Here is a 27,741-nt window from a genome sequence, read left to right on the forward strand (position 1 = left end):
AAACATGGGCTATGTATGAAGTGTTATTTAGTTCCAAATACTTGGCATTTTTCTAAATATCTTTCTCTTTTTCTCTTTCTTTAGCTTAATTCCATTGTAGTCGGAGAATAACCTTCATATGATTTAATTTTTTTTAATTTATTGAAACTTGTTTTATGACCCAGAATATCATTGTCTTGGTAAATATTTCATATATACTTGAAAAAATGTGTATTATGCCTTGGTAGGAATTCTTTCATTGAATTCACTTGATATACCACTGATACATCCCAAGTGCCTAGAACATTGCCTGGCTTTTTTGTTGAATGCATAAACATATGTGGTAAATTAAATATTTACCTCAAAAGAGTTGCATCTTGTGCTCTGGATCCAGATCAGTGGAATTACTCAGTAAATTTTTATGAGCAGAATCTTTATGGCACCTAAGCTAGGCCATAGTTTGCTGAAAGACTTAATACTGGAAACTGAGCAGAAATTCTAAGGTTTATATCAAAGCAGAATTGTTTCTCCGAATACTAAAAGAAAAATGGTAGAATTGTAAACTGGCAAGAATAAACTGTGACTCTGTTACCCAATTGCATCAGGATCACCTGGTGCCCACCCCTTCCTGCTGAATCAGAATTTTTAAGGGTGAGTTTGATTTTGTAGAACCATCTCTCAAAAGTAGCTTTAGAAAGTTGGATAACATTTCTATGAGAATTTGGCTAAGAAAAAGAATGTTTTTGAGGATGTTTTAATGACAAACTTCATCAGGTTATATATTTACATAAACTCTTTAAGCACTTATTAAATTCTTTATGGCAAGCGTTGTAAGCTCTTTAAGAAAGGGACTTGTTTTGCCTGTCATTATATTGCCAATCCTAACATGTAATGGATGTTAAGTAAATTTTTGTTGAGTGCAAAAATTCACTACGATGTTGCTTGTGGCAGTTTTGGTAAAATTACAATATTTGAAGGGGTTTCCTAGTTTTACCTCAAGTTTCCTTATGGGACAAGTCATTAAACTTCTTTGGCTTGGTTTCATCTCTTTCATCCTTAAAAGGCATGCCAGGTTTTAAGGTATAAGCTTCAATAGCTTTAGGGCCCTTTTGTGAGATACCAACTTAGAAAATAGACTTTACGTGAGTTGAAACAGGTTCTCAGAAATGCATATTGCCTAGCACTTAATAGATGCTTAGTACATTATAATTGAATAAATTAATTTTAATTCACTCTTTTTATTTGTTTGTTTTACAAATGATAAAACCAAGAACCAGAATGAATGTTATTAAGGCTAATATCACACATCTCTTTAAACTGTATCTCTAAAGCCAGTATTCAGGCTCTCTACAGTGTTCTTTCTGGATAATATTTCAGTTTTGAGTCAGCTACAGGATTATTTTTTTAGGGTACTGACTTTTCTCTAAGATCCTTACCATCCTGAGATCATACCACAAAGAAAGTTGTGTATTTTGTGTAGAATCACACTGCCGAGACCATAGACTAGCTCTACTTATTATAAGATAAAGTTTTTTTTTTTAAGATTTTATTTTTTATTTATTTTTAGAGAAAGAGGAAGGAAAGGAGAAAAAGAGGGAGAAAAACATCATTGTGTGGTTGTCTCTCATGAATCCTCTACAGGGGACCTGGCCTGCAACATAGGCATGTGCCCTGACTGGGAATCAAACTTGTGGCCCTTTGGTTTGCAGGCCGGCACTCAATCCACTGATCCACACAAGCGAGGGCTAGAGCAAGTTATTTAACCTCTCTATCCCTCAGTGCGCTCATCTACAAAATAGGGATAATAGTGCTTATCTCGTAGAACTGTTTTGAGGATTAAATACATTAATTTATGCAAAGTCTACAGAATAGTGCCTGGTACATAGTAAGTTCTGTAAGTAGTATCTGTTGCTACTACTATTATTGTTTATGTTTTTGTTATTAGTGCTTTTGTTTATACTCTGACCCCCCCCCCCAAAAAAAAAGGACATTAGGCTATTTTCTTTGAGTCTTTTTAAAATCTGCCCTTCCTTCCTTAGCAACTTTCAAATCCTTGACATAGAGATGTGGGGAATTAATGAGTACTGAAAAAGAAGAAAAACTTATGATTCTTGTCTCTTATGGATTTGTCTTTGTTTCAAGAATACTCTTGAACTGAGGTGTATTGCATGTATATGCATTGGGAAAGAGAGGTAACAGTCTCTTAAAACTTAGGAAGTCTTTTCAATGAAAGTAATTTTATTTTTTATTTTTTAAAACTATCATGTATGAAACATATATAAATTTGCTTTCCAGAAAAAAGTATCAGGATTTTAAAATTTGTTTTATTTTACAAGGTACCTACCTAGGTTCCTAAGTAGTATAGTTGGTGCAATTAAAACTGTAAATGTTTGGTACAGGAAACCACAGGTATAGACTATATACAGGGGTGGGCAAGTGTAGGTTTACAGTTGTTCCTATGGAAAAAGACATGCAGATCATAATTATTACAATAGCTTTGTTAACTCAAAAGAATGTCACAGTGCAACTGTAAACCTACCTTGGCCCACCTCTGTATGGTAAAGGAGTTGGAGAACATAGAAACACAACTTCACTCACTTATTACAAGATGTTAGATTAACTTTTGGAAGATCCCAGTAAGACCCGTGTTTTATTTTGTTTTTCTCCTTGCCTGGGCAGAGCAGTTACTTTATTCATTGCTGGGGAAGCTGGCCACAGATTATGTGTGGTTGGAATAGTTAACAGTTCCAGGGAGCACTCATTCTCTCCAGTACCTTCCCCATAGTGTCCCTGAAGGGAGATTGCCAGATAATCAGTGGGAGCATCTTCTGCACTATAGGGTAAGCACACAGCCTCCATAGTACTCCCAAGCCTCCTTGTTTGACGCTTTGTAAACAGTAAAATAGGAAAGCACCCCGCAATGCAAATCATTGTGTAGTACTCTTTAACATCTATTAATTGGGTACATATTATCTATTTGCTGCACCGTATCCCCATCTGATTCCTTGAAAGCTTCTAAGATTTACCTTCAATACAGGAAAAGCTACTGAAAATAATCAGTACACTTTAAATTGCCATCTATTTCTGGTAGCATTTATTAGGTAATAATGTAAAACCCAAACTGTCAAGATTTCTAATTTGAATATGTAAAAAATATGAATTGTGGGAAATTTCCACTCTTAATTTCTATTAGTTTTCTTCCTTGGGTCCACCTGTACTAGAGGGCACAGAGTATTTATTTCATCACTAAGATGAATCTAGTTCCTAGTCTAGGCAGAGCCTTTAGAAAAATAAATTCCATAATTGAATAAATGAGTAAACATCTGCCTTAATCACTGATCCTCTTTGGGCTAGGTGTTCTGAAAGTGTGGTCCATGGAGGTCCGTAAGATAGTTTGATATGTTTGTGAAATAAAGAACATTTTCACAATAATAGCAAAGCATTAATTTGCTTGCTTACTGTGTTGACATTTATACAGATTGGGCAAAAGCAGTGGTGGTTAAATCCACTAGCACTTACATATGAGTCAAGGCAGTGGCACTAAACTGTTAGGGGTAGTCGTTTATTCTTTCATGATGACCATGCACTCTCAGTTTTGAAAAAACAAAAATAAAACCAAATAAAAAACTTAAAGGATTCACTTCAGAATCCTTTATAAGTTTGTAAAAAGCATTAATTTTTATTGAATTGTAATGGAGTGCACATTCTCTTCTCCTATTCCGTGACAAAATGGGAAGTATTCATAAAACACTTCTGCTCCACATCAAAGTAATACCATTATAACCAGGGAAAGCTTTTGCACTTGTTTGTATTATAAGCTTGGTTAGTTGCCTACATCAAGGAGCATCATTTTTACTTGAAAGAATGACTGACAAAACTATGGTTATTTTGACTTGGTTATTTGGTAAATATATTCTTGAAAAGAAACAAAATGAGCTTGTCACTTAAAGGGAAACAACTGACAGTATTTTCTTGCCAAGGATAAAATTAGAGCTTTCAAGCAAAAATTAGAATTTTGAAAACTCATCTGACACTTTGAGCTTGAGATTGTCCCAATACTTAAACTTTCTGAAGAGATTTGTGATTAGACTAAAAATGCTGTTTTTTAATATTATGTAATGAAATATTTCAACATTTGGAAGATTGTAAAATTTAGTAAATAAGTATTTTCCAAATGACCACTGGATGATGTTTCAAAGTTATGCATAAATAAAAATTCCTTTCACAGTATAAGATAGATCAGTGGATTTAATGTAATAGGGTTTGAATGGGTCATCAATATGGCTTCCTATTTTACATAGTAACTAACCTTAAGAAACTCGCAAGTGGGAGTTTTGGTGTAGTATCAAAGAACATCCACAACTGTCTGAAATAGCTTTTTCAATTACTCTCCCAGCTATATATCTGTATGCTGGATTTTCTTTGTTTACTTCAAAATAACGCATCATAACAGATTGAAAATAGGAGCAGATACAAGAATTTAGCTGTCTTCTGTTAAGCCAGACATTAAAGAGATTTGTTAAAAATGTGAAACAGCTTGATTCTTCTCACTATTTTTCTTTGGGAAATACAGTTTTCATAGCGATATACTAACATGTAAGTTTTATTGTTTTAAAATAATAAATCTTTTATATTTTTGCTTTAACTTCTAATACCGTAAACATCAGTAGATACACCACATAAATAAAACTTTTGGGTAGTCCTCAGTAGTTTGGTTTTTTTTTATTTATTTTTTTTATTGATTATGCCATTACATTTGCTCTATTCCCCTCTCCCTTCCCCTCCACCCTGCATACCCCTCCCCCACCATTTCCCCCTTTAGTTCATGAACATATGTCTCAAATTCTTTAGATTCTGTATTTCCCCTACTATTCTTACCCTCCCCCCTATGTATTTTCTATCTACTGTCTATGCTACTTATTTTCTGTACCTTCTCCCCCCTTCCCCTCCTCCCACTCCCCTGTTGCTAACCCTCCCTGAGATCTTCATTTCTATGGTTCTGCTCCTGATCTAGCTATCCTCTTAGTTTGCTTTTGTTTTAGGTGTGGTTCTTAATAACTGTGAGTTTGCTGTCCTTTCACCGTTCATCTTTTTTATCTTCTTTTTCTTAGGTAAGTCCCTTTAACATTTCATATAATAAGGGCTTGGTGATGATGAACTCCTTGAATTTGGTCTTATCTGAGAAGCACTTTATCTGTCCTTCCATTCTAAATGAAAGTTTTGCTGGGTAGAGCAATCTTGGTTGTAGATCTTTGGTTTTCATGACTTGGAATACTTCTTTCCAGCCCCTTCTTGCCTGTAAGGTCTCTTTTGAGAAATCAGCTGACAGTCTGATGGGAACTCCTTTGTAGGTGACTGTCCCCTTAGCTCTTGCTGCTTCTAGGATTCTCTCCTTCATTTTAATCTTGGCTAATGTAATGATGATGTGCCTTGGTGTGTTCCTTCTTGAGTCCAACTTCTTTGGGACTCTCTGAGCTTCCTGGATTTCTCGGAAGTCTATTTCCTTTGCCATCTTGGGGAAATTCTCCTTTATTATTTGTTCAAATAATTTTTCAACTGGTGGTTGTGCCTTTCCCCCTTCTGGTACCCCTATAATTCGGATGTTGGAACGTTTAAAGATGTCCTGGAGGTTCCTAAGCTTCTCCTCATTTTTCTCAATTCTTATTTCTTCATTCCTTTCTGTTTGATCATTTTTTTCTTCCTTCTGGTTCTCTCCCTTGATTTGAGTCCCAATTTTCTTTCCATTACTATTGGTATCTTTTGTATCCCCATTCATTTCAATTAATTTAGCTTCCATATGTTTCTCTAATTTGTGACTAAAGTCAACCAGTTCTGTAAGGATCCTTATAACCAGTGTTTTGAACTGTGCATCTGAAAGACTGGCTATTTCTTCATCACTTAGGTCTATCGGTTCTGGGGCTCTGAGTTGTCCTAGAGCCATTTTTTGTCTATTCGTGCTGTTAAGTGAGCGGAGTGAAGCCTTAGTTGTTTACCAGGACGGGGCGACCCAGGTTGCTGGTTTGTGACGCTGTGTGTGGGGGCGGGGTCAGAGAGGGAGCAATGGCGTTCCTCTCCGCTAGCCCAGCGCATCCAGTCACTCACACGCCTCGGGCTTGTTTATCCGATCCTAATTGTGCGAGCCTGCTGCACCGCGGTTTTCCCTTCTCACTGGTTTCTCCGCATGTAAATGCGCGCGACCGACAGACCCACCGCGCCTCTTCCCTGTGCGCTCCGGCAGCCAGCTCGCTGGCGATCAGCGCCCTCGGTTGCCTGCGCGCACCACGCACCGCCCTGGGAATTTTTTCTTGCTAACCTGCTCCGCTGCTGGCCTCGCTCCTCGTACCGGTCCAGCCGAGTATCTAGTTGTCCTTTGGACTCCGTATTGTCGATTTTCCGTGTGGCTTGGTTGTGACTGCTGTTAAAAATAGTTGTTCTTAGATTTGGTTGTGCACAGAGGCGAGGTGGATCCTCCATCTACGTCTCCATCTTGGCGGAAGTCCCCCTCAGTAGTTTTTTTAAAAAGGCATAAAGACATCCTGACTGCTTATCTCCATATCTGTCCTTGGCCTCTGACTTAGGAGCTATAGACCTGTCTTTGTTCCTGATTTTGCCTTGGAAATGATCCATATTCAACCCGACATCCATTCGGGTAGGCATTAGAAGTTTCAGGTCTTTTGTATTCATGCAGGGCTTTGGTGAAGACCAGCTTATCCCTTGGAAGTCTAACTCAAATGATACCTTAGGTGCATTAAAAAATTTTTATTTTTTAATTACAGTTTACATTCAGTATTACTTTATATTAGCTTTAGGTGTACAGCATAGTGGTTAGACATTTATTTACAAAGTGTTTCCTCCGATGAGTTTAGTGCTCTCCTGGCACCATACATAGTAACTACAATATCTTTGACTATATTCCATATGCTATACTTTTCAATCCTATGACTATTTTGTAGCTACCAATTTTGTACATCTTAATCCCTTCTCCTTATTCACCCAACCCCCAGCCCCTCCTCCATCTGACAACCATCAGTTTGTTCTCTGTATCTCTGTTTTGTTGGTTCACTTATTTTATTCTTTGGATTCTATAAATAGATGAAATCATATGGTATTTTTCTTTGTCTGACTTATTTCACTTAACTCAATGCCCTTTAGGTCTGTCTATGTTTTCACAAATTGTAACGTTTTATTTTTTATGGCCAAGTAATATTCCATTCTGTGTATGTGTATATATACCATATATCTTTATCCAGCCATCTATTGATGGGCACATAGGTTGTCTCCATATTTTGGCTATTGTAGGTAGTGCTGCAGTGAGCATAGGGACACACATATCATTTTGAATTAGTGTTTCAGATTTCTTTGGATAGACACTCAGAAGTAGAATTGCTGGGTCATAAGGTACTTCTACTTAAAATTTTTTGAGGAACCCCCATGCTGCTTTCTAAAGTGGCTGTTCCCTTTTTTCTACATCCCTGCCAGTACTTGTTCATTGATTTATTAATGATAGCCATTCTGACAGTGTGAGGTAATATTTCATTGTGGTTTTAATTTGCATCTCTTTGATGGCTAGTGATGTTAAGCATCTTTTCATGTGTCTATTGGCCCTCTATATATCTTCTTTGGAGAAATATCTGTTCAGGTTCTATGCTCATTTTTTAATTGGATTATTTGGGGGGTTGGTGTTAAGTTGTATGAGTTCTTTATAAGTTTTGCATATTAACCCCTAGGCATTTGTTGACATCACTTTCCACTGTATGATTTCATGACACTGTGTAGGAACCTATTTTATAACTTTTACCACATTATGTCACAATAGTTGTTTATGATTCCCTTCTCAGTTATGAATTACTTCTTCAGCACCAAGGATTTGTTTCTTACCTTTGCATCTTGTTATTTTTCATAGGCAGGATGCAATGAGTATTATAAAGATTTGTTGGTGATCTGCCGACCCATTGGAATCTGTGTCAAGGGACAGTTTTGTTGATTTTTTTTAAAGGTATTACAATAGGAATTAAAATAGGTCTTTCTGAGATTGCTGCATATCCAATTCATTGTAGTGAAACATAGCATATAGACATACAGCATTGTTAACTCGTGGAAGAATGTGACTATTATTTCTTCTTTTAAATAGTGACATATTTTTGGTGTAGTTTAATTGTATGTGTGTTTAATATAGCGTGGCAAGTAGAATAAAACCACTTTTATTTCATTAAAATATTCTCTAGTCTTGAAATTTATGACAAAAATCATTTATAGTCAGATTGTTCATGCATTGTTTTGTTTGCCAACAGGTTTCTTAGCCTGTCTGAGGCTGGTCTCTAAAATGTGTATTATAAGTCACAGGATTGTTGTGGGGATTTTTTTATGAGACATATATAGCCCTGTGTATTATTTAAAACAGTAGCTTCCAAAGTGAAAGGTGTGACCCTGGAGAGTGCCCAGGACAAGCCACTGGGTGTGGGAAGAATATATTCAAATACTTGTATCTGCATGTTTTAATCTGAAAGTAAGAAAGAAATTAAGCTTTACTAATACTTAATAGGCAGCTTGACAAGGGTACCCTCACTCAGCCTATACTATCTATCTCTATATCTATATCTATATATATATAAATTAGAGTGTCATGTTTCAGGTAGAGTATGGGAACTGTCTTGTTGAAAAGAAGTACAAGTATGAGAGGAAATTTCACATGTATCATTTTGTCAGGGAATTATCAGCTTCCACTTCTATTTGTTGGCTTTTTATATTTCTGTGAACTTCCACTCACATTATATTGTCCACACTGTCACATGGCTCTCCTTTCTACAAGGTAAGTTATGAAAAATGAGTACCAGGGCCTGATTCCTTGAATGAAACAGGGATGAGAATGGATGTTGGTTAGCAGCCGCCTATAGTGTCTGCTACAGAAATATTTTCATACTATTGTAGCTAAAAACAACACTGTAAACTCTCATAACAATAGACTTTATGGATCTAAATTTTCAAACTTGTTTTAAAGTCCAAATAAATATTATTAGTGGTGTTTTAACTGCAACTAATTGACATAAGTGAATAGAAGAACCTAAGTGAATATCAGCAAAAATTTTTTGCGTAATTGGTAAATAGGATTGAAAAGTGAGTATCCTGATTTAGTAAGCATAGCCAATGATGTACTTTTTGCACTTAGATTTACCTATCTTTTGTGATGTATCTTTTCAGCTATGACAGCCATTCAAACCCAGTATCAACATACACACTTTAGGATTAGACTTTCAAGTTATTAAACCAACATTCTCAAGAATAAGCCTTTTCTATCAGATTATCCTTTTTTATAATGAGAGAAAATTGGTTTTTATACTATCAGTAAGTTAAATAAAGTGTATAATTGCTAACTTCATCTTTATCTTAAAATTTTGCTGTGATATATGTTTTGTAATATATAGCCATATGTATGTATAATACATAAATAAATATATGTCTGTGAGAATGTTTCTGCTTTTTTTTTATCCTGATACTGGCATGCAGTAAAAGTTGGAGACTGATACCTACATAATATTACTGGAATATACATTTCTTTCTTTATAAACTTTGTATCCAAGTATTCCATGTAAAAATTATTTTAAAAGTGATTGTGTATTTCTCACTATCAACAGCTGACCTATTGAGCTACTGTATGTTGCAGCAATAATGAGCATTTCCAGTTTTGTTTGAACATTCCATCTACTTGTGATTGTAATGGTTTAGTGATTATGGTTCTCCTGAGAACCAATCTGTGGAACTTCAAATTCACTTAATTTCTAAACATCTTTTTATTAACTCACATTATGATACAATTGGAATCCATTTATTAAATAACTATGCTTAAACAGTTGATAGCATGTGAGATGACTACTTTATGATTTTTTTCTTTTGATTTTCAGTGGGATTTTTCAGTCATATAAAAAGATAAAGTGATCCTCTACAATTAATACAGTACTTCTGTGTCCACATTTCAGCTTAAGATTAAACAAGTATGATTGAAGCTTCCTGTGTAACCATAGTTACATTTTTAATTAAATATTATAATTTTGTTTTAAATTTGAAACACTGGAATGTCCTGAGTATATTACTCATCTGCTTTTTTGAATACTCTCCCCTGATGGATACCTCTCAGGAAAAATATAGTCAAGGAACTCAGAAAAGTAAAGTTGCTATATTCTGTGGTAAATTCTGCTTTCTATTTATTTCCCCGACTGATGGTAAGAATAGTAGATATATAATGATCCCTGGTGGGGGTAGTATTCTATCCGTGCTTATGGTCAGTGGTAATTAACTCAGTTCTTTTCTGCTAGTAAGAGATAACCAATTTGAAATGATCACAGAGCCTCAAGCTCTAATCCACTCCTTGGTACACTTCCTGGTGAGGAGGGAAGAAAGGCTGAATGCTGTCCTACTTCAAATGGCAAACGATGTCTGCATTTCCCCCTCTGGATACTCACCAGCTGTACTTCATATTGATATTTCTCCTTAATCACATCTTCACATTTATTTTTGGCTACATCTATTATGATAGGATGACAGAAAACACTTCTGTCTTAAGATTACTTATAATACATTTCAAAGAAAATAACCAGATAATCAATATATTCTATTATAATGGTAAGAGATTAGCCAGATGATCTTTTGAAAAAGGCCCTTCTTACTAGTGATTCTAAAAAAATGATCAATTATTATGTCTTGTATTGATGTTTTGCTGATTTTTCACCAAGGACAACAAAAGTCTTTGGAGTTAGTCGGGAATTTTAAATATATAACTTAGAAGCCACAACAAAAAAAAGACTGCTGTTTAATGTTTTGAATCCCCCAAGATGTAGTTAACGCCCACTGGGGCATGCTTAGACTTGGTTGGTAATTACAATTGAGCTGTAAAATATTTTGACAGTTTCCAACTGTTGTGTACTTGTTAGTCATTTGGTGGCAAATGCAATTTGGTGAGGATTTTTGGTGGGACATGTTTAATTAAGAATCTTTCAATTACGTACTATGGCACACTAAGCATTAATAAAGTTTTGCAGCTATAAGCTACTTTTACTTTTTACCCAAGGCAGTAAATATGTTTCATTAAAAACACTATAGCGTAGTGAAGCTTGCCATGCTTTTGTGCCTCTCCCTTTCTTTACAAGCTTTTACTTGTCTTACAGTAAAGCATAACCACCAGTACTTAATTTGTAGACTGCACATTGTGTATGATTTTCTAGGTAAATGAATTCATGGCAAATAAATCAAATTGCTCATGATAATTACAGGACTAGAAAAGACAGATGGGATAAAATTTTCTTGCATGTTTTTATCCTTTTTATAACAACATAGCTCCTAATAATAAACTAATTTGGGCAATATGACAATTCCTAGAAAGAAAGTGTCAAACCTTTGAAACCAAGGCAGGTTGCCTGTTTAGATCGAAGAGTGTGTGTAGCTGAAGCATTTTTTAAGTCTCTTAAACCTACATTTATTGGGTAAATCATTTAGAAAATTATTGGAAAAAGTTAAGCCTTAGCCACTATATCCAAGAATAAAATAGTAAAAAGCTCATATTCAAATCACTTGAAAAATCTGTTATTTAAAGGTTGTAATTGTCTTCCTGGAAATCTCCAGTCATTTTATCCTTTCTATTTTGTTGATAAGAATTTTGATCATAGAACCAGCAATATAATAAAGATTCTCAGGGGGAAAAAAACGTGTATTCTGTGAATTCAGTTCATTAGTTCTTAAATTTTTCTATAAAAACATATTAATGTGATCTATAAAAATAAAACCAAATGTTACACTGAATTATTTTGTAGTGTGTAATCTTCCCAAATGATCAATGTTGTGAAATGCCTTAAACAAACCATCTTTATTTGCTTTTATAATCTATGTATTCAGTGAGCAAAAGGGCTGAAATAGGGTCAGGGAAAGGGTGGGAATAAGCTTCTAATTACTAGCTCAAATTAGACAGTATGGTAATTAAAAATATTGAGTTTGCTCCATGGCTGTACAAATTTGTAAAATTTATCAAACTGTATACTTTAAGAAGGTGGATTTTGTTGTATGTAAATTATACTTTTATAAATCTGCCTGTTAAAAATCTAAAAACAGTTTAAGTTGAGAAGGAGAGTCCAAGTCAGCATTCTAATGTTGTAAAATTACTATATTGCTAACTTAGTCAAGAATTGCATCTATAATTGAATATGATTTACACTTGTCTAGTAAAGGCCAAATTTTGCAGAAAAGCTGGATAAACAGTATAAGTATTTCCATAGATAATATACTATTATTATATTCTCATGAGCTATTAGTGTATAAATTAAACATGTGTCTCTTGGAAATATCTAAAAATATATACTTTTCCAACGGTCAACATTGCTAGATCAGGATTTCTCTTCTATTTATGTTTAAGGTGGTTTATGTGTGGATTTTTAAAAATTCTCATTGGTATTACCATTAAAAAGTGTTTCTTTTATAAGATCTTTATTGCTATAATTTTACCTCATTTATACAAATTTTTTGTTGTTGGCACTATTACAGGTACCTGCCAGTTTTTCTCCACCTCAAACCTCCACCCCTACCTCCCGACCCCCAGTATTTGCCACATTGTTCTCTCTGTCCCTGGGCTTTGCATATGTGCATATATGTTCTTTAGCTAATCTCTTCTAGTTTCCCCCACTCCTCTCCCCTCTGAGATCTATCAGTTTGTTTCATTTGACCATGCTTCTGGTTTTATTGTATTTGTCAGTTTATTTTTTTCATTAGATTCCACATATGAGTGAGATCATATGGTATTTTTTTTTCTCAGATTGCCTCGTTTCACTTAGAATAATATTTTCCAGGTCCATCCATGTTGTTGCAAAGGGTAGGAGTTCCTTCTTTTTTTTTTTTTTACAGCTGCATAGAATTTCACTGTGTAAATATATCATAGCTTTTTAAAAAAATGTATTTTATTGCTTGTGCTATTATGGTTATCCCAATTTTCACCCCTTTACCCTCCTCTGCCTGGTACTGCCCTTCCCTCCAGCAATCCTCCCTTAGTTCATATCCATGGGTTGTATATATAAGTTTTTTGGCTTCTCCATTTCCTCTACTATTCTAGACATCCATCCATTTTGTACCTACCAATTATGCTTCTTAATTCCTGTACCTCTTCTCCCACTCTCCCCCTTCTCCTTCTTGCTGATAACTCTCCAAATGATCTCCATATGTATGATTCTGTTCCTGTTCTGGTTATTTGCTTAATTTGTTTTTTTTTAGATTCAGTTGTTGATAGTTGCGAATTTAAAGCCTTTTTAATGTTCATAGTTTTGATCTTCTTTTTCTTGAGTCTCTTTAGTTAATAGTGGCTTAGTGATGATGAACTTCTTTAACTTTATTTACCTTGTGTGAGAGACAATTTATCTGCCCTTCCATTCTAAATTATAGCTTTCCTGGATAGCGTAGTCTGGGTTGTAGGTCCTTGCTTTTCATCACTTTGAATACTTCTTGCATGCAAAGTTTCCTTTGTAGGTTACTCTCTGCTTTTCTCTTGCTGATTTTAAGATTTTCCTTTATATTTAACCTTTGTTGTTTTAATTATGACGTGTCTTGGTGTGATTCTCTGTGGGTGACTCTCTGTGCTTCCTCGACTTGTATGTCTATTTCCTTTGCAAATTAGGGAAGTTTTCTTTCATTTTTTCAAATAAGTTTTCAGTTTCTTGGTCTTCTTCTTCTCCTTCTGGCATTCATATGATGTTGGTACATTTAATGTTGTCCTAGAGGTTCCTAAACCTATCCTCGTCTTTTTTAATTCTTTTTTTCTTCCTGCTGTTTTGATTGAATGCTTTTTCCTTCCTTGTGTTCCGAATCATTGGTTTGATTCTTGGCTTCTTCATCTCCATTGTTAGTTCCCTGTAGATTTTTCTTTAACTTAGTGTAACCTTCATTTCTTCCCTTACATTTTTGCCATGTTCAATGAGTTCTTTGAACATCCTTATCACCAGTGTTTTGAACTCTGCGTTTGATAGGTTGGTTATCTCTGTTTTGTTTAGTATTTTCTTTTCTGCGATTTTATTCTGTTCTTTCACTTGGGCCATATTTCTTTGTCTCCTCAATTCGGCAGCCTCCCTATGTTTGTTTTAATATATTAAGCAGAGCTGCTTTGACTCCCTGTAAAAGGCACCTGTGAATTCTGTAGGGTGCAGCCTTAGGTAATCATCAGGGCAGGGCAACTTGCTTCACTGCTTTGTGGCTCTCTGCGGAGGGAGGGCTCATGGGAAAATGCCACTGCCTGGCTTTTGGAGGTTTGCTCAGTGTTCACCTTGTTTCCATTCACTTCACCCACTTCTCATATACAACTAGCACCCTTCCAGCTGTTGCCCTGATGGTGAATTCCAGAGTGTGGATCTGCATAAATTCTGAGTCCCTGCAGGCCTTGTAAATGAATTCTCCTGAAAATCTGGCAGGTTCTTCCATCACCCCAAACCCTGCTGGTTTTTACAACTAGAAATCATGGGGATTTATATTCCAGGCACTGGAACCCTGGGCTGTGTGGTCTGGCCTGGAGCTAGGATGGCTCGCTCCCAGGGTATCCCTCCCGATTTTTATCCACCACATGTGAATGTGAGACCACCCATTCTGCCACTACTGCTGCCACCTCTCCACACCACACCGAGTCTCTGTGACTCTGCCCCTCCTACCTGTCTGGATAAGTGTGGCTTCTTTAAAGTCCTGGTTGTCGGACTTCCATACAGCTCAATTTTGTGATGGTTCTGAGTATTTGTTTTGACTAATAGTTATAATTCTCTCTGTGGCTGCTCAATGAGTTGAAGTGTGTCCACCTACATATGCCTCCATCTTGACTGGATGTTCTATCATAGCTTTTTTATCCACTCATCTACTTATGGGACTTGGGCTGTTTCCAGACCTTGACTGTTTGTAAATAACACTATGAGCATTGGATTGCATATATTTTTTGTGATTAGTGTTTTGGGATTCTTAGGATACATTCCCACAAGTGGGATCACGGGATCAAAAGGCAGTTTCATTTGTAATTTTTTGAGGAAACTGTACTGTTTTTCACAGTGGCTGTTCCAGTCTGGTGTTTTCATATGCCTTTTGGCCATCTGTATGTCTTTGGAGAAGTGTCTATTCAGGTTCTTTGCCCATTTTTTAATTGAATTGTTTGTTTTCTTACTGTTAAGTTGCATAGTGTCTATTGAAATCTTCTGCCTATTTTTCAATTGTATTTTTTATCTTCCTGGTGTTAAGTTGCATATCACTTATACAGATGTTGATTGGAGTCTTTTTATATTTAATATTTGAAATTCAGATTATATTTTAATGTGTACCAGGAAAAGAGGAATCTTATAATTAAGTTATTTCATTAATAATGAAATAAACTCCTACCACTTAATCTTCCTAATTTATAAATCAGTAATATATCTTACACATGAAATATGCTCAGTTAATATTTAGAGTTTTAGAAAAATAGATTCATTCTGTATATTAAAAAATATGCATGCTATTTATGTGAATTTTAGTTTTCTTTTTTTTAACTTTTTCTAATATTATTTAAGATAAGTGAAGAAGTACTAAATAAGATAATACACTGGCTAAGACTTCTTGGCATTTTCCTATATCATTTTACTTAAATAATATTAGGTATTGTTTTGTTTTCAATTTTTTTATTTAATTATTTTTCAAGTACAGTATTCTGTCTTTTACTCCCATCCCAGCCCTCCCATGCTCCCCACCTCCCTCCCATTTTCACCGCCTTTAGTTGTTGTCCAAGTGTCCTTTATACTAGTTCCTGTAAATCCTTCCCCTTTTTCCCCTCAAATTCCCTCCCCTCTCCCCTCTGGTCACTGTCCCTCTGTTCTCTATTTCAGTGTCATTGTTTTTATTTTGCTTGCTTGTTTGTTTTGTTGTTTCGCTTCCTGTTAAAGGTGAGATCATGTGGTATTTGTGTTTCACCGACTGGCTTATTTTACTCAGCATAATGCTTTCCAGTTCTATCCAAGCTGTTGCAAAGGGTAGTAGCTCCTTCTTTCTTTCTGCTGCATAGAATTCCATTGTGTATATGTACCATAATTTTTTGATCCATTCATTTACTGATGGGCACCTAGGTTGCTTCCAGCTCTTGGCTATTGTAAATTGTGCTGCTATGAACATTGGGGTGCATAGGTTCTTTTGGATTGGTGTTTTAGGGTTCTTAGGATATAATCCCAGCAGTGGAATTGCTAGGTCAAAAGGCAGGTCCATTTTTAGTTTCCTTAGAAAATTCCATACTGTTTTCCATAATGGTTGTACCAGTCTGCAATCCCACCAACAGTGAACTAGGTACCCCTTTTCCCTACAACCTCTTCAACATTTGTTGTTTGTTGCTTTGTTTATGATAGCCATTCTGACTGGTGTAAAGTGGTATCTCATTATGGTTTTAATTTGCATCTCTTTGATAGCTAGTGATATTGAGCATCTTTTCATGTGTCTCTGGATCCTCTGTATGTCCCCTTTGGAGAAGTGTCTGTTCAAGTCCTTTTCCCATTTTTTAATTGGGTTAGTTGTCTTCTTAGAGTGGAGTCATGTAAGTTCTTTGTATATTTTGGAGATTAAACCCTTGTCTGAGGTATCATTGGCAAATATGTTTTCCCATACAGTTGGTTGTCTTTTTATTTTAATACTGTTTTCTTTAGCCATGCAGAAGCTTTTAATTTTGATGAGATCCCATTTGTTTATTCTTTCCTTTATGTCCCTTGCTCTAGGGGACATATCAGTAAAAAAGTTGCTGTGTGAAATATCTGAGATCTTCTTGCCAGTGTTCTCCTCTAGGACTTTATTGGTGTCATGGCTTATATTTAAGTCTTTTATCCACCTTGAATTTATTTTGGTATATAGTGTAAGTTGGTGCTCGAGTTTCATTTTTTTTGCACGTAGCTGTCCAGTTCTCCCAACACCATTTGTTGAAGAGGCTATTTTTAGTCCATTTTATGTTACTGTCCCCTTTGTCAAATATTAATTGACTGTAGAGAGTTGGGTTTATTTCTGGGCTCTCTTTTCTGTTCCATTGGTCTATGTGCCTGTTTTTACACCAGTACCATACTGTTTTGATTACAGTGGCCTTGTAATACAATTTGAAGTCAGGTATTGTGATTCCTCCTACTTTGTTCTTCTTTCTCAAAAGTACAGCTGCTATTTGGGGTTGTTTATGGTTCCATATAAATTTTCGAAGTGTTTGTTCTATTTCTGTGAAATGTGTCATTGGTACTTTAATGTGTATTGCATTGAATCTGTAAATTGCTTTGGGTAGTATGGACATTTTGATGATGTTAATTCTTCCAATCCATGAACACGGTATATGTTTCCATTTGTTTGTCTTCCTTGATTTCTTTCTTCAGTGTTGTGTAGTTTTCTGCATATAGGTCTTTTACCTCCTTGGTTAGGTTTATTCCCAGATATTTTATTTTTGTTTTTGCTACATCGAATGGGATTTTTTAGATATTGTGATGATATTTTCCTCTTATAATTAATAGATTTTACATAAACATAGTAAAACGCAAACAGTATTTTGTGGAATGCATCAAAATAATTCAAATTTTATTTTTTAAAAAGTTATTGTTTAAGGGTAATTTTAGAAAAATTATCCTTAAAGAGATGATGGTTAAAGACATTTGATTATCCTTACAAAATATCAATGCACAGTATGAAATAGCAATGTACTCCACCCTTTGGCCCTGGACACAACAGCTGTTGCGATGTTGATGTCCAAGAAAAACTGGATTTCTGTTTATTAACCTTTTTTTAAGGAAGGAATAAGGGTGGCCAAGAGGATGTTCACATGACCTAAACACCCTGAGGTGGCAGACAAGAACATGCCTAATCTTTATGTTATGAAGGCCACGCAGTCTCTCAAATCATGAGACTAGGTGAAGGAATATTTTGCCTGGAAACATTTTTACTGGTACAAGGGTATTCGGTATCTCTGTAGTTACCTTCACTTGTCCCCTGAGAAGGAGGGAGAGTGTGATCTGCGAGAATCGTATGAGGAGAAGCTTGCAGGGACACCTACAGGCGAGTGCTATGCCCTTGGTGCTGACAAGAAAGCTGAGGCCAGAGCTGGGTTGGCAACCAAATTCCAGTTTAGAGGCAAATTTGGTCATGGATGTGATTAACCACCTCAGTAAAGTTGGAGGGATTATTTTGTGTTAAATAAACTGTGGCCAGAATTTTTTTTTAAATGCACTGCTAAAAAGAATAGGTCACTGAAGCAGAATGTCTAGCCCAGAGATAACATGATCTCATTCAGACGTATGTATACAGTTACGTAATAATTTAAAATACAATAAAGGAAACATCATAGAACAGTGAAATACTATTCAGGAAATGATATTAAGCTGATAATTCAGAACCTTAATTCATGCCATTCACCCAAATGTATTCTAGGCAGAGAAAAGTGTTCAAACATAAATAAAAAATAAAATTATTTTAATATGAAGACATTGTTTACCAAATCTCTGGAGGGAAAATAATTTTCTAGCCCTGACCAGTATGTGGCTCAGTGGTATCATACTGCCATACAAAGGATCACCGGTTCGATTCCCAGTCAGGGCATGTGCCTGGGTTATGAGTTTAGTCCCTGGTCAGGGCACATTCAAGAGGCACCCAATTAATATTTCTCTCCCTCTGTTTCTCCCTCTCTTCATTTCTCTCTAAGAATGGATAAATGAAATCTTTAAAAAGTAACTTTCTAACCCCCCCAAAAACAAAAGATACAACAAAAGATAAAAAGTTGATAAATTGGAATATTTAAAAATTAAAATGACATTAAAAACAAAAAATGATAAATAAGGACAATTTTCATGAAATACAAAAACAGCTGAAGTATTATTTATATATCATTAAATAAACTATTAAGTGACAGATTTAGGACTGAAACTGAGATCTGACTGGCTCCAAAGTTCATGAACCTCAATTCTGTGTCCTTTTCTAATGCTACATATCCTTGTGAACATAGCTTCTCCCTCATAGCAGTCTGTATATGGTTTAGTTATACTAAATTTACAGAATTGGACATATTTTCATTTTTATAGAAAAAAATTGCTATAAAAAGAAATTACATGGATAAAATATGCATGATTTTAAGTTAATATCCCCTTTAAAAATGCATCTACCAGCAGCAACTCTTCCCTATGCTGTGGATCAGTACTTGTTGGATTATATTAGATGCAGGTAGTGTCACTGCAAAGCCATGAGGATATTCTGGCAAATAATATTTCTGGCTAAATTGCACAACAGAACAAAGTGATTAAAATAGAAATGGATAGAACTCTCCTAATGAGCTAAGATTGGACTACTCACATGTTCTTGCAAATGGGTTAGATGTTAAAGAAAAAGAGTGGTTGGAACTTTCTGGTAAAACAAATGGGTATATTTAGAAAACCCAAATTTAGGATATAAGCACACTGTATCTTAAAGTTTACTCCCTCTTGTGTTTCTAATTTTTCTGTTTCTTTTCTTTGCTCTGTAACCGCACCTCTTGACTTGCTTATTTATCTACAGATTTTTTTAGTATATCATAGTTCCTATATTTAAACCTAGTCATTTGAAATACTTGCCTTTTTTAGTTTGTAATAATTCTAAAATTTCTACATACTCTCTTAAAAAATTCACTGGCCCAAAAGATTTTACGAAGGATTCATTATAAAATTGCATAATGTTAGGCTTTGCATTGTTTTATCTAATTCTTAAAGAAGAAATTCCACTAAAGAACTACTTTGCAAGTTAAAGGCAAATTTTTCATAATTCTTTTATTTGTATTCAACTAACTTGAAACAATATATGAATGTCTTATTAATTAAGTCTGTATTGGTAAGATTAACACATGTTTTTACATGTGTGATATATATGTTTTCAAATAAATGTAAATAAAATGACTCTAGTGTGGGAATTTATTCTATTTGTAAGATAATCAAATAGCCTGTTAATGTTTTATAGATGCTGGATGAAGATATAAAACTCCTGAGTCAGAGACAAAGGACTATATTACAGCATGAGCATTGGCATGTTTATGTCAGTTCCTTTGTGACCAAGTCCCACAGGGGTGACATGAACGGTCAAATTGATGCTGCACACCCAGTGGGGTTGAATCACTGCTAAAGAACATTGTACGTGAGCAATCCACCACTTTTATAGCAATCATTAAACAAGCCTGTTCTTTGTCCCAGAGGAAGATTATACCTCATGCTTAAAGGCTGGTTTGCTTTTCTGTGAAGAATGACCTGATAAAGGATGGTCACGACTTCAGTTTTGGACAGTCCAGAAGATGTGTAAGAACAGGAAAGATACACAGAGGAATGTCTCTAAGCATTCTGATATATTTTGTTTTGTTGCTTTTTTTGCAACTGTACTCTTTTTGATATTACTGTCTATGTAATAGTGACTACCACTCCTTGATTTATACCTATAGTAGTAAGTTTTAAAGAAATAATTATATTAAAGGCTGTTAGTACAAGTGGGACATTTATATAGTGGAAATACTCTATTATAGTATGGGTTTTTCATATTTTTTGTCATTTTTATAGGCATGGAATCAATTATACACTATTAATTTTCTATTCCTAGCAAACTTATTACAAACTTATTACAGTGTATTTACTTTCATTAGTGGCTAGACATTATAACATAAGGACACATCTTGGATATAAATACACCCCGCAAACATCAAAAATCCCTGTATTCATCTCTTCAGCCTCTTTATTCTTTATTAGTGCTACAGCAAGAAGAATTTCTTTTTAAAAAGATTTTATTTATTTATTTTATTTATTTTTTACAGGAAAAATCACTGTAAAAAAAGAATTTTTTATTTAAGATTTTATTTATTATTTAAATAAATAATAAAAATAAGAATTAAAGAAATTATTATTTACTTATTTAAATAAATGACAAAATAAGAATTAAATATTAAAAAAGAAAATTTTATTTAAGATTTTATTTATTTATTGTTTAAGATTTTTTAAAATTTATTTTTATTTATTTATTTTTTTTACAGGAAAAATCCATGTAAAAAAAGAATTTCTTTTTTTTTTTTTAAGATTTTATTTATTTATTTATTTATTTATTTATTATTTTATTTATTTTTTTAGAGTGGGGAATGGAGAGAAAAAAAGAGGGAGAGAAACATCAGTGTGTGGTTGCATGTCATGTTACCCCACTGGGGACTTGGCCCACAACCCAGGCATGTGCCCTAGATTGAGAATTGAATCCACGACCCTTTGATTCACAGGCCAGCACTCAACCACTGAGCCACACCAGCCAGGGCACAAGAAGAATCTTTTTGAAATCGGTACTTTGATTTTGGTGCTTTAAATGATTCTAACACTAAAAGCTGATGTTGGTTGATTTGGTCACTTAAAAATATGGTAATTCCCGTATCTACATTTATGCACTGTCTACAACAATGTTTCTGAAACCTTTTTGTCTCAGAACCTCCTTATACTCCTGATACTCCTAAAAAGTTATTAAGGAGATAGAGGATTTTAGGAAGATGATGGAGTAAGAAACAACAGAAATCTGTCACCTTATCTAGACAACAGTTGAACTGACGGAGTTGGTCTGTTCCATTTTGGCAGTCTGGAATCTATTGAAGCCTTTCAACTTCCAGGGGAAGGGTTAGTTGCTAAACTGTGGTTGATTGTGATCAATTTTAGCTCAACAATGGCTACTTGTCTTCCTCCTCCCATCCCTATGGCGGGCAGCTATGCACTTATTCCCAGAGCTTGCAGGAACCATCGTGATAAGAAGGATCTTAATCTTCCATATATTTGAGATTTGTATTCTGATTGCTGATTGCAGCTTCTGCTGGCAAAAGTGCATACATAAAGGTGTCCAGACATTGTTATAAACACATACACACTCACACCATTGTTGCAGGCCCCTTCCCTTCAGACTAAAGCAAGTTCTAGGGGACTTAAAAGGCTGGTGCTTTCCACCCCCATACTTCATTTTTGTTTTTTCTCTTTGGGGAGCCCGACTTTTTTAAAAAGTACATTCAAAATCAACTGCAAACACAGGAGAAATAAGAAAATCACCATGTGTGGCCAGAGAAAGGTACAGACTCCGAAAAAACTTGAAAAGGCTTTAAGTTTATATCTCATGCTAACCCACAACATTGAAACATCCTAAAATAATTAAATAATTAAAATCCCACAAACTCTGAGGAAGGGATATTTCACATAAAGTTACCAAATTATTACATTTAAATATCCAGTTTTGAATAAAAAAATCACAAGGCATGCAAAGAAAAGAATAAAAGCATGGCCTATTTATAGGAAAAAAATTAACCAACAGAAACTGTCCCTGAGAAAGATCACATGGTATACCTATTAGACAAATACTTTAAATAGATGTCTTAAAGATGCTCAAAGAATTAAAAGAAGATGCGAAAAAAATAGAACAAATAAATGATGTGTGAGCAAAATAGAAATATCAATAAAGAGAAAACCTAAAAAGAAACCAAAAACAAATTCTGGAGATGAAAAATACAAAAACTGAAATTAATAATTCACTAGAGGGATTCAATAGCAGGTTTGAGCAAGCAGAGCAGTTGGTGAACTTGAAGATAGAACAATGGAAATTATAGCATCTAAGGAACAGAAAGGAAAAAGAATAGTGAATAGAGGGACCTGTGAGACACTGTCAAGTATATCAATATATGCATTATGGAAATCCTGGAAGGAGAAGAGAGAAAGGAGCAGAGAGATTATTTGAAGAAATAATGGCTGACAACTTCCCAGGTTTGAGGAAAGTTATGAATATAAACACCAAGAAAATCAGTTATTCAAATAGGAAGCACTCAAAGAGATCTACACCATGACACAATCTAAGCACACTGTTGAAAGACAAAGAATCTTGAAATCAGCAAGAGAGAAGTGAACTTGTCATATGCAAGGGATTCACAATAAGATGAATGGCAGATTTCTCATTAGAAACTTTGGAGGGCACAAGACAGCCATTATATTCAAAATACAAAAAAAAAAAAGTACTGCCAATCAAAAAACCTGTATCTGACAGAATTTATTTCAAAGGTTGGGGGCAAATTAAGACATTCTCAGATAAATAAAAACTGAGGTTATTTGTTACCACTTGAGCTGCCCAGCAGGAAATGCTAAAGAAAGTCCTTTCAGGGCATTATATATTAAATTGAGACCATATGAAGAAGTAAAAATCTCAGTAAAGATCAAATACATGGTTATTCTAGAAGCTAGCATTATTTTAACACAGTGTTTAACTCTGCTTTTTCTTTTACACGATTTAAGAGATTAGTACATTTAAAAAATTATTATTGTAAAATATTATTGTAATTTGGTTTGCACACTGAGTTTTAAAGACTTAGCGCAAACCAAGAATAGAAAACATATTAATGATTTAAGAATGAATCATATATTGAAATGGCAATGTTTTGAATATGTTGGGTTAAATAAAATCAATCATTAAGTTAAAAATTTTTTTAAATCCTAATTCAACAACCTAACTTTACAACTTAAGGTACTAGAAAAAGAACAAACTAAACTTAAAACTAGGAGAAGGAAGGACATAATATTAGAGTAAAAATAAAGAGAATTGAAAAGCAGTATAATAACTAGATCAGCACATGAAAAAGATGAACCTAGACACAGACCACACACCCATCCCAAAACTTATATCAAAATGAGTCGCAGTCCTAAATTTAAAACACAAAACTATAAACCCCTAGAAGAAAACATAGGAGAAAATATAGAAGACTTTGGGTATGGGATATACCTTTCTAGATACAACAGCAAAGGCACACTCCATGAAAGAAAGAAAAGAAAACCTGGATTTCATTAAAATTAAAAACTTCTGCTGTACAAAAGACAATATGGAGAAAATGAAAAGACAAGCCACAAACAGGTAGGAAATATATGCAAAAGACACATCTGATAAAAGGATGTTATCCAAAATATACAACTAACTGTTAAAACCGAATAGTAAGAAAGCAAAGAACCTGAATTTAAAAAAAGGGCCAATGATCTTAACGGATACCTCCACAAAGGAGATTTGCAGATTGCCAATAAGTATATAAAAAGATGCTTCACATCACGTGTCAGCAGGGGAATCAAAATGACAAGATTTCACTACACATCTATTAAAATGGGCAAAATTTGGGCACTGACTACACCAAATGCTGACAAGGATATGGAACAAAAGCATTGACATTCATTGCTGATGGGAATGCAATATGGTATAGCTACTTTGGAACACAGTTTGGCTTTTTTAAAAAAAAACAAAAGTAAACATATTCTGACCATACAATCCAGCAATTATGCTGCTTGATATTTACCCAAACAAGTTGAAAACTTATTTACCCCAAAACCTGCACATGGATACTTATAGCAGATTTATTTATAATTTTCAAAACTTGGAAGCAACCAAGATGTCCTTTGGAAGGTGAATGGATAAGTAAACTGTGGTACATCCAGTGAAATATTATTCAGCACTAAAAACATATGAGCCACTAAGCCTTGAAAATAAACAGAGGAAACTTAAGTGCATATTACTAAATGAAAGATACCAATAAGAAAAGACTAAATAATGTGTGATTTTATATGACATTCTGGAAAAGACAATGGATACAATAAAAAGATTAGTGATTGCCAGAATAGGGTGACAGTGAGAGGGTCAGGAGAAGGAGAGGGAGGGATGAATACACAGAGCACAGAGGATTTTAAAAATGCTGTATAAATAATGGTAGATACATTTGTTGAAACTGAAGAATACACGACACCAAGAATGAACCTAGTTACACTATAGACTTTGGGTGAATACAGTGTGTTGATGTAGGTTTGTCCTTGGTAACAAATTACCATTATTGTGAGTGATGTTGACAATTGGAAAGGTTGTGTGTGTGAAGAGGCAGGGGGTATGCGAGAAATCTCTATACTTCTAAATTTTTTGTGAAGCCAAAATTTCTTTTGAAAAAATTAAGTCTTTGAAAAAAGATAGGATAATTAATGAAACCAAATGTTATAGTAGATCAACAAAATTGGAAAATCTTTATCTAGATGGTCTAAGAAAATAAGACTCAAATTACCAAAATCAGAAAGTGAGAACATTACCACCAATTCTACAGAAATAAAAAGGGCTTTAGATAGTAGTATGAACATCTGTATGCCAACAAATTAGACACCCTGGACACCTTCTAAGAGTGAATTATGAAGACACACAAAGCCTAGATAGATATATAATTCATAAGAACATGGAACCAATTATCAAAAATATTTAAACAGACTTCCAGCCAAGATGGAGGTCTGGGTGGAAACACGGTGCGTCCTCACACAACCAAATTTAAGGACCAACAAAGATTGAGAAACAAAAACATAACCAGAACAGACAGAAAATTGAACTGTACGGAAGTCCAACAACGAACCATTCATACAGACCAGAAGAGGGGCAGAGTCAGTGGCTGGCAGAGAGGGGTCATGGTGGGAAAAACTGGTGGTTGGCAGATGCAGGTGTGGGGAAGAAACGAGCAGACCCAACCCAGTGAGGCACTCAAAGCAATTGGCTGACCGCGGACACAAATTTGCTTGAAGATAAACTAGGCAAAAACGGGCAGTGAGACAGACCATACACCCCAGGGCCCCAGCGCCAGGAAATAAAGCCTAAAAGCACCCACTGAAAAAACTTGTGGTGATTGAGGTGCAGGGAGAGACTCCCAGCCTCACAGGAGAGTTCATTGGAAAGACCTGCAGGGTCCTAGAACATACACAGGCCCACCGCCCGGGAACAAGCACCAGAAGGACCACATTTGCTTGTGGAAAGTGGCAGAGGGGACTGAAATCAGAGAAAGAGCAGAGCAAGCGCCATTGTTCCCTCTCTCACCCCGCTTCCACATACAGTGTCACAACCCAGCAACAGGGATGCCCTGCCCTGGTGAACACCCAAGGCTCCGCCCCTTATACATAACAGGTGGGACCAGATCAAAAAATTATGCCTCAGAAGAACAAATTGAAGCCCTAGAGCCAATACTTTTAAGCGACCAAGAGATAGCCAACCTATCAGATGCACAGTTCAAAACACTGGTGATCAGGGTGCTCACAGAACTGGTTGATTTTGGTCACAAATTAGATGAAAAAATGAAGGCTACACTAATGGAGTGAAATGGAGGAAAATGCACAGGGAACCAGTAGTGATAAAAAGAAAACTGGGACTCATATCAATAGAGTGGACCAGAAGAAATAAAGAAACAACCAAACAGAAAAGAAGGAAAAAACAAGAATTCAAAAAAATGAAAAGAGGCTTAGGAACCTCCAGGGCATCTTTAAACGTTCCAACATCCAAATTATAGGGGTAACAGAAGGGGAAGAGGAAGACCAACAAGTGGAAAACTTATTTGAACAAATAATAAAGGAGAACTTCCACAATCTGGCAAAGAAAATAGACTTTCAGGAAGTCCAGGAAGCTCAGAGAGTACCAAAGAAGGTGGACCCAAGGAGAAACACACTAAGGCACATCATAATTACATTAACCAAGATTAAAATGAAGGAGAGAATTTTAGAAGCAGCAAGAACTAAGGGGACAGTCACCTACAAAGGAGTCCCCATCAGACTGTCAGCTGATTTCTCAAAAGAGACCTTACAGGCAAGAAGGGGCTGGAAAGAAGTATTCCAAGTCACGAAATGCAAGGATCTACATCTAAGATTGCTCTATCCAGTAAAGCTTTCATTTAGAATGGAAGGGCAGATAAAGCACTTCTTGGATAAGGTCAAATTCAAGGAGTTTATTATCATCAAACCCTTACTATGAAATGTTAAAGGGACTTATCTAAGAAAAGGAAGATAAAAATATGAACAGTGAAAGGACAGCAAACTCACAGTTATTAAGAACCACACCTAAAACAAAAGCAAACTAAGCAGACTCGTAAAACAGGAGTGGAGCCATAGAAATGGAGATAACATGGAAGGTTAGCAACAGGGGAGTGGGAGGAGGAGAAGTGGGGAGAAGGTATAGAGAATAAGTAACATAGAAGGTAGGGAGAAAATAGACAGGGGGAGGGCAAGAATAATGTGGAAAATGTAGAAGCTAAAGAACTTATGACCCATGGACATGAACTAAAGGGGGGGAATGTGAGCAGGAGGGGGTGTGCAGGGTGGAGGGTAATGAAGGGAGGAAATGGGACAACTGTAATGACGTTATCAGTAAAATATATTTTAAAAAATATTTAAACAGAGAAAGGCCCTGGGCCTGATAGCTTCATTGGTGAATTCTACAAAACATTTATAAAAGAAAAAACATTGTTCTCAAGGTTTTTCCAAAAATTAAAGAGGAGGGAATGCTTTCTTACTCATTCCAAAAGGCCTGCATTGCCCTGATACCAAAGCCAGACAAAAACATTACAAGAAAGGGAAACTACAGATTGATATCCCTGATAAACATTGATGTACAAATCCTCAACAACATGCCAACAAACTGAATTCAGCAGCATATTAAAAGAATTATACATCACAAGCAAGTGGGATTTATTCCTGTAATGGAGTAATGGTTCAACATACAAAAATCAATCACCACCACGTTAACATAATGAAGAATAAAAATCACATAATTATCATGATAGACATAGAAAAAGCACTTAACAAAAATCAACACCCTTTCATGATAAAAACACTCTGCAGACTTGGAACAAACAGAGACTACATTAAGATAACAAAAGTCATATATTAAAAAACTCATGGCAGAAATATACCCAAAAACGAATAATTGAAAACATTGTTTTCTAAGATT

At 35.2% G+C, this 27,741-nt stretch overlaps 1 protein-coding gene and 1 pseudogene across 10 annotated transcripts in view; both read left to right on the top strand.

Moving 5' to 3' along the window:
• Positions 1–27,741, top strand: part of EHBP1 (EH domain binding protein 1) — a 375,639-nt gene that overhangs the window by 216,889 nt on the left and 131,009 nt on the right. The window lies entirely within an intron of this gene.
• On the top strand, positions 16,610–19,769 carry LOC119035033 (40S ribosomal protein S10-like; annotated as a pseudogene).

The sequence above is a fragment of the Artibeus jamaicensis genome, unplaced genomic scaffold (assembly GCF_021234435.1).
Source record: "Artibeus jamaicensis isolate MK-2021 breed Jamaican fruit bat unplaced genomic scaffold, CSHL_Jam_final contig_465, whole genome shotgun sequence".
Lineage (NCBI taxonomy): Eukaryota > Metazoa > Chordata > Mammalia > Chiroptera > Phyllostomidae > Artibeus > Artibeus jamaicensis.